Raw genomic sequence first — 13,176 nt, forward strand, 5'->3', positions numbered from 1 at the left:
GTCAGACCGAGGGAACGACACGCAAGCGCAAATAAATGCAACGCTTGCAGCAATAAGAAATGGATGTAGTGTTAGGAAAGCTTCTATAGAATTTAACATAAATACGAGGACATTAAATAACTGCCGCCACAAGTTCATTAATGATCAGTTGGCTCCAACTTAAGTATATCAAGTCGAAGTGCCTCAGGCCGAAGTTCCACAAGCCGAAGTGCCTCAGGCCGAAGTTCCACAAGCCGAAGTGCCTCAAACCGAATTACCACAAGCCGAAGTGCCTCAAGCTGATGGCCCTCAAGTCGAAATGCCACAGGCCGAAGTACCTCAAGCCGAAGTTTCTACAACTCAAATGCCACATGTTGATGTACCGTCAGCACGAGTTCCGGCAGTTGAAATGGCCTCAACTGAAGGTTTGTCCCCTATACCAGATCTACGATTCGGATTCGCCAAAATATGGAGTGTAAGTAGACTTCTTACAATAAAGCATCAATAATTTATTAGATATAGTAGGCAATCTCCGTTGCGACCATCTCTTTTTACTGTATGTTAATAGGTCTAACTCAAAGCTAAAAGAAAAGCGGATCCAGTGTATTCTTTGCGAGAAATGGGCTCACTTAGCGTGCGTCAAAAACGAAGACTCTTTCTTTTTTGTTGCATTAACTATCACAGTAATATGAAAGATGACTCTGACTAACTTTGATTATTGTTATGATACATTTTAATGTAATAAATTATTAAGAATGTACCCTTTGTACTTACTAATGAATTAGAATATAAATTTTACGTTACACTCTATGTTTATTTTACCTTTATTATAGACCATTTAAACTAATTGGAAAACTTGCTCCGACCCAATTTTATGTGTTAGAAAATATGCCCCGGCTACGGGGTTGGTTTTCCAACGTGACTTGGTAACAAATATATATTTATTTATTTGAAGTTTTTTTAATTTTTTATATTTTAGTAACGTTAATATTTAGCCTAAAGTACAAGAATTCAAGGCGTAATAAAAACTTAACAAAATGTTTAAATAGAAAAATAAAAAATAATAAAACAAAAAAAGTTGGAAAACCTGCCCCGGTCTCTCCTAAACATAGAGTTTTTTTTTTTTTTTTTTTTTTTTTGTTTTTTTTTTTTTTGAGGTTATCAAATGTCGTTCAAAATATCTTGATATTAAAGCATCTTTTAATTCGGTTTATTTTGATAGTAATTTTTCAGCGTTTTTGTCTTCAACTTTGCTTGAAGTAATATTTTCCCCGAGTCTCCTTATCAGGGTCCATGTTACTAATAGACTAAATCGCTTCTCTTTTCTAAAACTGCGGAGAGTCAGTATCGAAACTGAAATTTTCACTTAGTCTTCCGCAGTTTTTATGAGTCATCTGATGAATACGCAAAAGGTGGAGCAATTCAATCATTAAGTCGAAATGTTTTAGGTTTTGAATTTTAGAGTAGCCTTACTTGGTGCACTTACGCACTTACCTAATTAATAGAGATGAACTAGGGTGCAGTGAGAAACTTCTAATTCTTCAAAGGGTGCCGCGAGTCGAAAAAGTTTGAGAACCCCTGTCGTAAACGATTACGCTTCTCTTTTTCAGTAAAAGTATGTATTAATTATCCATAACAAGTAAAATTTACTTAATTTTCTATATTTTTAGAGCAATTAAGTATACCAAAACATCCGTTAATTCTGAAACCTAAATTCAGAAGAATATATGCATTTTGAAACTTTTTATGTATAATGGTTAATGCATTCCATGATTGCAACGAAAAAGGCTCTTTTTTCGCACTATTTATAGTTTTACGTAGTGTAGAAAGTACTTACATAACTTAAAATGAGAAACAAGTAATAAAAAAGGCATTTTTATAATGTTGAATTCTCATGTGTGTCATTAAAAACGCACCTCCAAGCACTGTTGGACAGTGTCAAAATGTGCCTGATTTTTTTCATAAAAAGGAACCAAATTTGGAGGGGGGAAGGGGGGGGGGCAAAGATCATAATTTCATACTTCATACTACGTCTCGATTAATGTGTTTGAAGCAGTGTCCTACCATTTTAGTCAGCTGTATTGAGTTGATTTACTGCCATTGCCATTGGGTTGATGCATGAGTTCTGGTAGTCAATTCTTAACTTCTTACAACTACTCAGTTGTACATATTCCTCCTGATACAACTATAATGTGGTGGTTGTAATTGATACACAGCAGTATGCTGCCGTGTGTTGGTAAAGAGCAGAAACTGCAAATTTTTCATTTTTCGTTTTTTTTTTTCATTTTTGTCATCTATTGTACGTTAGCTTTATTGTACAAGCTAGCTTATTTGGTTTCCGCTATAAAAAAAAAGCGCGAAACTTTCTAATAGAAAAATCGTAAAGGCATCAGTTGTTGTTTGACTATAAAAATAAGAACGGAAAAAAGGCACAGCAAAAGTGTAGGTTAAAAGTTCCAAAAAATATTAAAAAGCGATAACAAGAGTTACGGATACAGAGACTACACTGTAAAAATATCCTGAAATTTTACGGTAAAAGTTACTGGCATCCATGCTGCAGGTAATTTTTACCGTAAAATCCTATCTTGCTGTAAAACTTAACGGTAAAATAAACGGGAGCTAAAAAACGCAAAATGCGAGCAGCAGGTTTGATCTAAAGACCTTCGTACTGGTAAGCGGTTTCGCTGACCTCCATACTAGTGTGAACGTATCGAGTGAGGGGAAGTACAGTGTTATCTGCTTTGCACTGTAAGTCAAGTGTTGTATCAATTAGCACTGCAACCGTTTACTTTTTTCGGTGAAATTTACTGTATTTTTTTTCCCGTACTGTAAATACAATTTTACAGTAATATTTACAATAAAAGTGTTCCTGAATTATTAACAGTGTAGTTGCCCAGAAAGGATGTTTGTTAAGGATTTTCTTCTATAACACATGTATATAAAAACAATTTCCAGTAAAAATACAGCCTGCTTGGCATTATTCCCTGAAACATTTCTCTGAATAAAAAACCCAATACGTCAATAAAAAGCACAAGGACTACTTTAAAGTATTAACCAAAAACGATAAAAGGGAAAATCTTCAAAAACCAAACATAAATTCTCCTATGTTCAAACCAGTCGCATCAGAAGTATTGAGCCTTCCAGTTTTGATAAATATTTCGTTTCAACAAGATAAATATTCGCTTCTTTTACACAAACAAGAGAAAAACAATAACTGATATCCCATAAACAAAAAAAAGTGCCATCAGTTCTGAAAAGAAAAAAAAAGCGCTTCGGGCGGCGTGATGCAAGGACAATTTCATCAAACATAACCGCTGGTGAAAAAATTCGATTCATAATGTTCGAAAAACTCTTTGACAACTATTGGCGTATACCTGTAATCATTTTACTCCCATCAAAGGGGATTATATTTGAAAGGCATTCTAATAATGTGCTCTCCGAGCAAAAAGAAAGAAAAATTTTGCTCGAGCTAAGAAAATAAAAATGATAAATTGCCAAGTGTAAGAGCCCAAACCAGAAAATATTAATTTCCTCACGCATAGGGAAAATGAAAAGTTAATATTCCCTTGTGGACAGAAAACAATGAAGTGAAAAAGAGAACTCGTCTAGGGAAAAAAAAGTGGTAATATGTGCAATGATACGTTAAGATACCTTCTTTCAAAGAGTGGAAAAAATTTTTGCACTTCATTATTTCAATTAATGATCGTGGCTTAAACAGAATCTCTGGCCTTTTTTTTCAGATTTCAGATCAGCCGCAAATTTTCCAATTAGGCTCCATTTTAAGCTCGTAGAAATTTTGTCCGCGTAATTACAATGATATAACATAAAGATAGAAACTGTTAACTAATATCTTGCAATTCTGATCACTTAATGAGCTACGGATTTAAAAACAAAATGTATTCAGTTTATGACTTGATGCTTTTTTTAAATTCACAGTAACTGATGGTTTTAATTTGTTTAACTTGTATGTTTTTCTAAAAGTTATGGCAATTTAGAATCCTCTCTGTTTCGTATTCGTACGTACATGGCCTTTGATTTATAGATAATTATCAGTTGACATTTGTGTGTAAAATACTACCGCTTAGACGAATCTATTGTTAGAAAAATTACAAAAGCAATTTATAAAATTATATTTTATTCTTTTACTATATTTTTTACTATTTTTTTCATATTTATGCATGAACTTAATTTAGTTTGTAAATGAATCTTTGCTGTTTACAATTTTCTATTGTCGTTGATTTTTTTTCTAAATTCTTGTGAAAATAATATTTTCAATTAAACTGCAGATATTTTTTTAAATGTAGTTTAACGAAAAAGAATGTTATTATGAAAACCGTTCAAAAACTTATTTACTATGATTTAGGCTTCCGTTTTCAAATTTAAATACATGTGCTTGCGGTATATTTCTAACTCTCGATTAAAATTTTTGTTATTTTTCATCATCGAAAAAATTCAAGATTATCTATGATATTCAAAATAATATTTTGTAGTGAACTTGAAAAACAGTTTTATAGATATCTTTGTCACAATCATTGTTCCATAGAATACAACCTTGTTGTGTTATACATTTGTAGAATTAAAAAAAAAAAAAAAAATTTACAAATCTAAAACATCTTGTATAAAATGAAATGTGTTTCGAATTCAGTAGTGAAAGATCAAAAACTTATTAACGTAAAAGGAAGATAATATTTTCAGTGGTTCCTGAAAAAACAATACAAAAGTTGTATGCTTGCTCCTAAAGGATGTATACGTATAATGGAAATATTAAAATAACTAAATGAATATAAGTACTAAATGAATTTCTATTTTCATTATAGTAAATTCTACTTTTATATTAGTTTTTATAATCATTTTTTGATACAAATATACTTTTTAATTGAGTTTTCAGTGGTTGACTGAAGTCTAAACAAATTGACATACATTTCTCATTTATTAAGTAATCAGGGTTTTTTTTTTTTTATTATTAACAGCAAAAATGTGACTTATTTACTTTCAGCAGGTATCGGGGTAAAAATCTTTAAAATGATGTCTTACTTTTAAGGTTTGAGGAAGTACTACGGAAACGATGGTGTGCTCACAAAAAAAAAAAAAAATACATTTGAAAAATAAAATTTAATAATTTGTCATGTTGAAATAAAATTTTATTTTCTGATTTAAATGCAACAACACAACTGTGGTTTTGAATTCTGCCCCCCCCCCCCGTGTTAAGATTACATTTTCATGTAAATTTGAACCTGAGTTCAATTCAGGATTCTAATTTTTGAAGAGCTACATTTTCCTGGTCTATGGTGGGATTGTTCCCATGCTCCTCGAGTTATTAGCAGCTCTTTCTTATCAATTGAGCTAATGGGCTTGGGCATCCATCTCGGGATGCTATGCACTTAACAAAGCGTAGTTAATCAACAAAATAAACTCAAATCTATCTCTTTTTTTTTTTTTTAGAATATTTCAAAAAAATTGTACTATGATTTTACAATGTTCAAAATAGCTTTATTTTTCTTGCTTTTAACAACAACAGAACTGTAGCTCAGAATCCTGCAATGCGGTTCGAATATATATTGATGGCAATTCGGATCAGAACTTTTCTGAAGAAAAGTTGTTATTAAAACTAAATATTATTATTACTATTAAACTAATTATTATTAAATTAAACGCTCTAATCAACTGAGTCAACGGGTCAACGCTTCGAGATGCTATGTATTGAAGCAATGCGAAGTAAATGACATATTGTTTTTTTCTTTTTTTTTAATAAAGAGACTAAATCGCGGATTGTCACTTTATTTTTCTCCGAAATCTGATGCCTTAATAATGAAGTTTGATAAACTATTAAGGGTATTAAGGCGTTGTCACAAAAAACACCTTTTAGAAATAATATATATGATAAAAATACCTAAATAAATAGAAAAATAAATATACAAATACGTTTTTATACCATATGAAGCAAGCTCGTTAATTTGATTTATTTTCAGCAACAAAGAAAATTTTTGCTTCAGCTAATGCTTTCATTTATAGCTCACAAAAGCGACACTAAGCACTCAAAAGAAATTGATTTCCATCGTAATATTTCTAAGAAAAATCTCGAAAGAGGTTAGCTCAGGTGACAGATGTTTTAACTCTTTTCAAAAAAACGAACTAGTAAAAAGACCTTTCCAGTCGTCTTTGGTAAAATGTTTTCTGAAATACATTGAGTTGTTTTTCGAAACATTCTTTTGCAGAAGATATAAGGTGACGTTAAGGTGAACCATAAGTCCCTCTGTTGCTCTTCATTATATTAACAAGCGTGTTTTCTATTATTGTTCCGTATTTTTCTAGAGCAAATTGCAGATGTTATCCAGTTTCTGGGGTACTGATAATTGTTGTGAAATAAGCAACAGGAAATTTAATTCTAAACATGAAAAATATTGTACTTTTTCGTACAAATTGGAAGAAATAAGTTAACATTTATTCAATGTTCAAATTGCTGTTCCAGAAGTTAATGTCAATTGCATGATTTTTTTTTTACCAAGCTTTAAGCATAACCGAAGTTATTGGCGCATTATTGGAATTTCATAAAAATTCACAAACAGAACTTTCATTTTACGGTGAGATTCAGGAAGCTTTGATTTTTTCGTCTTAGTTACTAACCCAATTTCTAAAATGCTGTTGTAGACATTTCGTAATTTCTTTAAAATATTGTTCACCACCAAACTATTCACGCATTTCGAAGCTTTTTTTAAAGGTAATTTTGTGTCTAAGTTAACACTTTCAGTAAAAAAGTTATCTAATTCAATAAACTGATCGATTCTGAGATCGAAGAGTTGATTTATTAGTAGCAATGTCAGTAAAGATTCATAATACATTTCTTCCTCTGTGGTCTCGGAATTCAGCAATGGTGATAAAATTACTCGTACGTGGAATTGTCTCCGATTGGACTAGCATCCATGAGACTGATACTGACAAAATTTTTGCTATGAGGTTTAAAGAAAATTATTGGCAAACGTAAGTAAATCATAAATAGTGAAAGCATTACAGCAAATAGCTTTTTAAAGGTTATAGGGCATACAACACACAACAGCAAAGTTTTGAGTAACGTTCATTTTCTGTTTTCTCATTTCCAGTAAAAAATGCTATCTATCATCCTGTTTTTACTTAACCATATTTCCAACGAATTATGAATAACAAAGAAAATGTATATTCTACTATTTAAATGGATATGAAACGCTACTCCAAATCATTAGCAGTTGAAGGGTAAAGGGGCAGAAACTCTGTAATTTACTTTTTTAAATGGAAACGGAAAAATTGTATCATCTGGTGATTGCTGAGGTATACTTTTCGAATCGTCTATCATCTTTTGTACAAAGCCTAGTAGTCAGCTAAGTATTTTTCTTTGGAAATAGGCAGTACTGGGAACCTCCGTGGAATGAAAAACATTTATATGTGCTTTTCTCAAATTAGCTTTGTTTCTGACTGACAGGATAGTTTGCCCTGTAGCCTTCAATTGCTTGATCTGTTTTTGCTTTTTATTATGTTTTCAACTTTGTTTATGAACTTCATATTATGTCGAATACATTTTCCTCATTTTAAGGAAATTATCCTGTTTAAAACTAATTCAAAGGCATGCGCATACAAAGTAAATGAATGGAAAAAATATTTACTTGCTTCAAAAAAAAAGCTACTTTAGTAGTTTAAATAATGAGTAATTTTTCTTCCTAGACGAACAGCTACAACTCATCCATATTACGATATCCGTGTCACCATTTAAGTGTGATCATTGACTCATTTTCAGACCTCATACATATATTACATGAATGTATAGTGCTACTTTTTAAAAAAAAAAGTAATTTTGCAGATACTTGAAAACAAAAAATATAGCTTTATGAAGTGAGAGCGATGTATGAGGTTCGAAGTCCGACGCGAGCACTAACCACTTTAACCAAATCAAATTCTCGCTGTCAGTTTTGATCAGACTAAAAGTCTATTTAAAAAATTTTCTATTGTAGTTACTTGAATTTATTTTCTTACCAAAATAAGATTCTGTAAGAAAGGAAAAAGCCAAAACTAAAAGAGATAAAATGAAAATAAATTTAATTATACTTGGCTTTTCTTCAGAATGTAATCGAATCCAAGAACAGTCAACATTATGAAGACAAGTTATATAATATGTATATATACAGAGTAACATGTGCGATATATATAAAAAACTATTCTAAATCTAGTTTCTCCTTAGAACTATCGTATTCTGACTCACAAAAACTTATCACACCTTGGTAAATATTCATTGAGTTTTATACCAGAACCTACTTAAGATTTCTTTTCTTGCCGCCAAGAACCGTGGCAGCCAACACACACACACACATTATATACATTCATTGCAACTAATACGATAATTAGACTCGTCCTACTAAATCCTTCTTTCCACTAATAAACACTTCCTCGCATCAAAAGGCTCTTCTTACATCACGTTTCGCTTAAATAGTCCAGGCAAAGATAAAAACCGAGACCAGTCAATTACTATCTTCGCCAAAGATTCTCCCCAACCTCCCGTAACTAACGACAAAAACACTCGACTACTTCTATTCTTCCCCTTTAAGTCTCACCACCATAAATAGGCCAAGACTATCCAGCCCAATGCGTAAGTAATCGGTAATCCTTACCATCATCAGTCTGCTTTCTTTCCCTCTTTTTTCTGTACTATCAATTTGCTCCAGTGTTTGGTTCCTTGACGAAATGTATTGATGTAGTATCAGTTTCAAGTCTACTCGATGAAGTAAGATCCGTTGAAGAGTTTCTATCTATTATCTCCTAAAAGCCCTTAGCTTGTTGCAATCTTCCTACGGTAAAGACATATTTAAAACCTCATTAACAGAGAAAGTGTCATTGTTATGTGCATAGGATTGATTGAATGCAATATGCACAAAAGTTTTTTTGTCTTATAATTTATCAAATGCCGTATTATTTCGGAAACTTTTATTAGAAAAACGGCTAGTTGCCCTTTCTCTTTGTATTTTTCCTCTCACACTTGTATTTCACGAACATAAAATAGAGAGAAAAAAGATTTTAAAAAATACAGTATAAATGTTCATGATATCTCTTGCGCATTATTCATCGGAAAAGAAAACTTGACGATACATGTAGCTCATTTTTTCTTTTTTTACAAATGTAATGTGATAACAAAAAAAAAAGAACAAAAATAAAACAAAATGTATATCACTCAAAGCAAATTCATTTGCTTATTTCCATAGATTTTACTATGCCCATGAACTCAACGCAATGTGAGAAAAATCTATCAATGTTTAGACTTGTTGCAACTTACTTTAGAATGCCCCATAAAAGAAAATGATTTTTGTTAAAGTTTGTACACAAAGCAAGATTTTAAGATTATATTAGTATTTAAACTAAAATTGATAAGCTATTTAGTTGAAACACATTGTAGCTTTGCGGTTTTTGAGGAAAATAATAAAAATAATGTCAACGGGTTAACTAATTTTACTATAGTTAGCATGACGGTACTTAGCCATTTCAGTCAATAATGAGAATTTACTCTAATACAAACAAAATCAAACACCAAAACGAAAAATATTTTTTCTTAGCTTAGTTTTCGCATTGGATTACGAAAAAAAAGATTATTTTAATGCTATGTAGCTAATAAATCCGAGCACATTGTGGTATTATTTTACTGACTCTATTAAAGTTAATCGAGTTTTCTTTACGTAACAGTTGTCAATTGGATCACAGAGAAGACAAAGAGTGGTCTGCAATAATTTTCCGTACATAATATCTTAAACTACAATGGTAAAACACTTCCATATATTTTAAGAAATATATTATTTACGCATGTACTGTCAGTTTAACTCGTATACACAACATTATCAATTATTATTCGTTTAAACTTTGTATTATTAGATTTCAAACTAAGTATTTCACGATCAAGACAATGATTCGAAACAGATCTTTAATGTAATCCAATAAAAACAATGTACGCCGGAAAGGACTGTTCATCAAGCTTTCAACCCGGCCGCGAGACAACCACTAACTTTTCAGACATGATCCTCCCTAAATCCTTTTTGTCGTGTGTTGCCAAGCAACCAACAGCTTCCTGAAGCTTTCCAGCCAAATCCTTATCAGCAAAAAGCGATTGACATCCAGCTACAAAGTTGCAATTCCCATATGATGGACAGTAGACAATCGTTGACCGGACACTTATATGAGATTGTTACGTAAACTTCGTGACAAAAGAAATTGATGAGTCACTCCGATTTATTCATTTATTGTTTTGTGTAAAAAATATCCTGTAAAAGTGATGTCTTATTACTAACTTGTATATATTGAAACATAGAAAAAATATAGAGTAACATTTTTATAAAAATGGGTATTTTTTTTTTCCTTTTTTGGAAAAAATGTTTCTATTAATGTCACTAAATTATACTGATGTATCACTTTGCATTTTATATTCAAATGTTAATGAAGATATTTTTATACTTCTTTAATAGCATGGAATTTTATGAAGGCTCTTAATTTCTTGTTAATTAGCTTTACCGCTTTAAATTCAGTGAATTTTATTGCGATTCTCCTTTACTTGTCAATTTAGTTTTTCTGTATTTTTAATTCTTAAACACGAATCAAAAACGAGAACAAATAAATGTGCATTTCACGTCGTTAGATTATTTTTTTTTTCATGTCATCGGTGCACATTCTTCATATTAAATCGATAATACTCTACAACTGTAGTTCATATTCCACTCTCTCTCATACCACTTTCGTACTTGAAACTCAATCAGCCCGTTCTCCACCTGATGACCCTTTCCAAGATATCATTTATTACTACAGCTACGGCCATTGGACACTGTTCATGGGAAGGGTGGGGGGTGGACGTTGGTAACTTTATCCATAAATATACATACTATTGATATTAATTTTTTTTCTAAGCAAAAACTGGTAAAAAGGAGATGATGCAAACAGAAAATATTGTTTATAATATTAAATCTTTGATGGTTATTTTCAATGTCACAAAACACACACACAAATCTCAATTGCTTTTATACTCTGTGTTGGCACAGTAGGTTTTGCTCATTTACATCACAGGTTCCATTGAAGGTTAACTCTAAAAGTACATTTGACAGGTTAAAAAACTTCTGCAACAGTCGATATCTGAAGAAGGAAATTCCTAATCTGAAATGTCCTTTCAGTTACTTCATGGGATTCGGCAGATTGCAAATTTGTTGTCCAAAAGTACAGTTGTTAAGTTAGATCATATTAATTGAATATTACCTCACATACTTAGTGCAACGAGATATTATATGTTTTCGAAAATATTTCAAACCAGTAGAAATATTGTCCGCCTGGAAAAATGGTTTGTGATACCAGCTGCAAAATAGAATTTTCCGTTTCATTGTATTGTTGAGTTTCAGTTCCTCAAAGTTATTATTACAAAACGTTATTTCATACTTAGAAAATAAAAAAATAATTTTATTTCATCCATTGTCATTTTTTCGAACAATCTGTACACTGTATTGGTAAATCTCATGCTCTAGTGAAATCTTTTTATGGTTATTTATTTTACATCGAAGCAGTAATGAAACAGCTATGATGTAAAACTTCCGTTTCATAGACTAAAACCAAAACTTATATCTGTTTAAATATTGCTTAATTGACGAAGCACAACTTTTTGGTTGCAATAGAAAACTGGTGTAGCTTTCACAAAACGAAATTTAATCTCTATTTTAAAAATGTATTTATTCATTTGAAATTTTAGCCACGAAAACGACAAACCTAAGCTCTTCTATTGAAAATTTACTCAAAGAATTTGCATCGGCGATTTAAGTTATAAATCACCGTGATGAAGACTTTTGAAGTAGATTCACACTAAATGGATTTATGGGATTTTAAACTTAAAATATATTTATTTACGTTTAAAAGATATCATCTAATTTAATCTAGACATTTATTTTAAGCCAATTTACGCATTTCGCTGGATACACGAAAATGATGCGTATACGGTAAATCGAAATTTTTGTATAAGAAGAGAGGACGGGAAAGGGGAAGGGTGGAGAAAGGCGAATGTAAATAAATTAATCGAATCACATAAGTATGTAATACATTTGTAACTATATCAATGTAATTAATGTAATCGTATCAGTATTATTTCTGTACCTTTAGAGCCAGAAAGAGGTAAGTCCAAAAATTGCGATTTTCTGTTTATTAGTGCATTGTATGCAGAAGTCTGTTCCCTATCGAATCATGTGAACGTAGTTCTTTAAAAAAATGATTTCTTGTTTTTCTAGGAAAAAAAGAGCTCGCATCCCATTCATTTGCATAGGCCAGAAAAAAGTTTTTCCTCTGTTCTGAAATATTATAATGATGTGACTTATGTTTCTATGGTTCTAAGGTACAGATTTTTCATTTCGCGCGAAAATGTGCAGTGTTACGCAGAATAAGCATCATTTACTGAAACTTCTTTAATGAATCCATATTTTTAAACATGAAAAAATCTTGACACATTATGAAGATTTGTGTTTTAACTTTTTTACAATATCTGTAGAAAACTTGCTTTCCTTGACTGCCGTACTACCTGCTCTGCCCCTTACCCGCCTTGACAGAAAGAGCACTAATTGTTCGGTTATATGAGAACTCACTTTTTATGCAAAAGGTGTCAATTTACCTTATTTTATATTATTATTTACCATATACCATTTTTATTATATGCCTTATACCATAGTGTTTAAAACTAATGACACTATATACCATAGTGTTTAAAATATTTCATTTGATGATAGCTACATGATTAAACAAATATATTATTTTTTTACAAATATATATTTTTATGAAACATTTTGAAAACGTTCTACGTAAGAGACAGATAATATTAAGCAACGTTTTACCCTGTTCAAATAGCATTCTATGAAAAAAAAATGTAGGTACAGTAGAGGACAAAATTGTGGAAACCTTTTGAAAAAAGCCGATTTTACTGGTTTGATGTCTATTAACACCACATTTTTGTTCCATTACTATAAAATTATACATCATCGGAAGGAAAATTGAATCAAAATTGTAAAACAATATTATTTAAGAATAGTGTTTTAACAGCACGGTAGTTTTTAAGAAAAAAATTAGTTTGCTCCAAATGAAACGACTTCACTCGTTTTCAATCATCTTTTCCATATCACCCAGCTATGTCATATTACCCTTTAAAAGAGGCTTTTATAAACTATTTTAAATAAA

This window comes from Uloborus diversus, chromosome 10 (genome assembly GCF_026930045.1).
Source record: "Uloborus diversus isolate 005 chromosome 10, Udiv.v.3.1, whole genome shotgun sequence".
NCBI classification, from domain to species: domain Eukaryota; kingdom Metazoa; phylum Arthropoda; class Arachnida; order Araneae; family Uloboridae; genus Uloborus; species Uloborus diversus.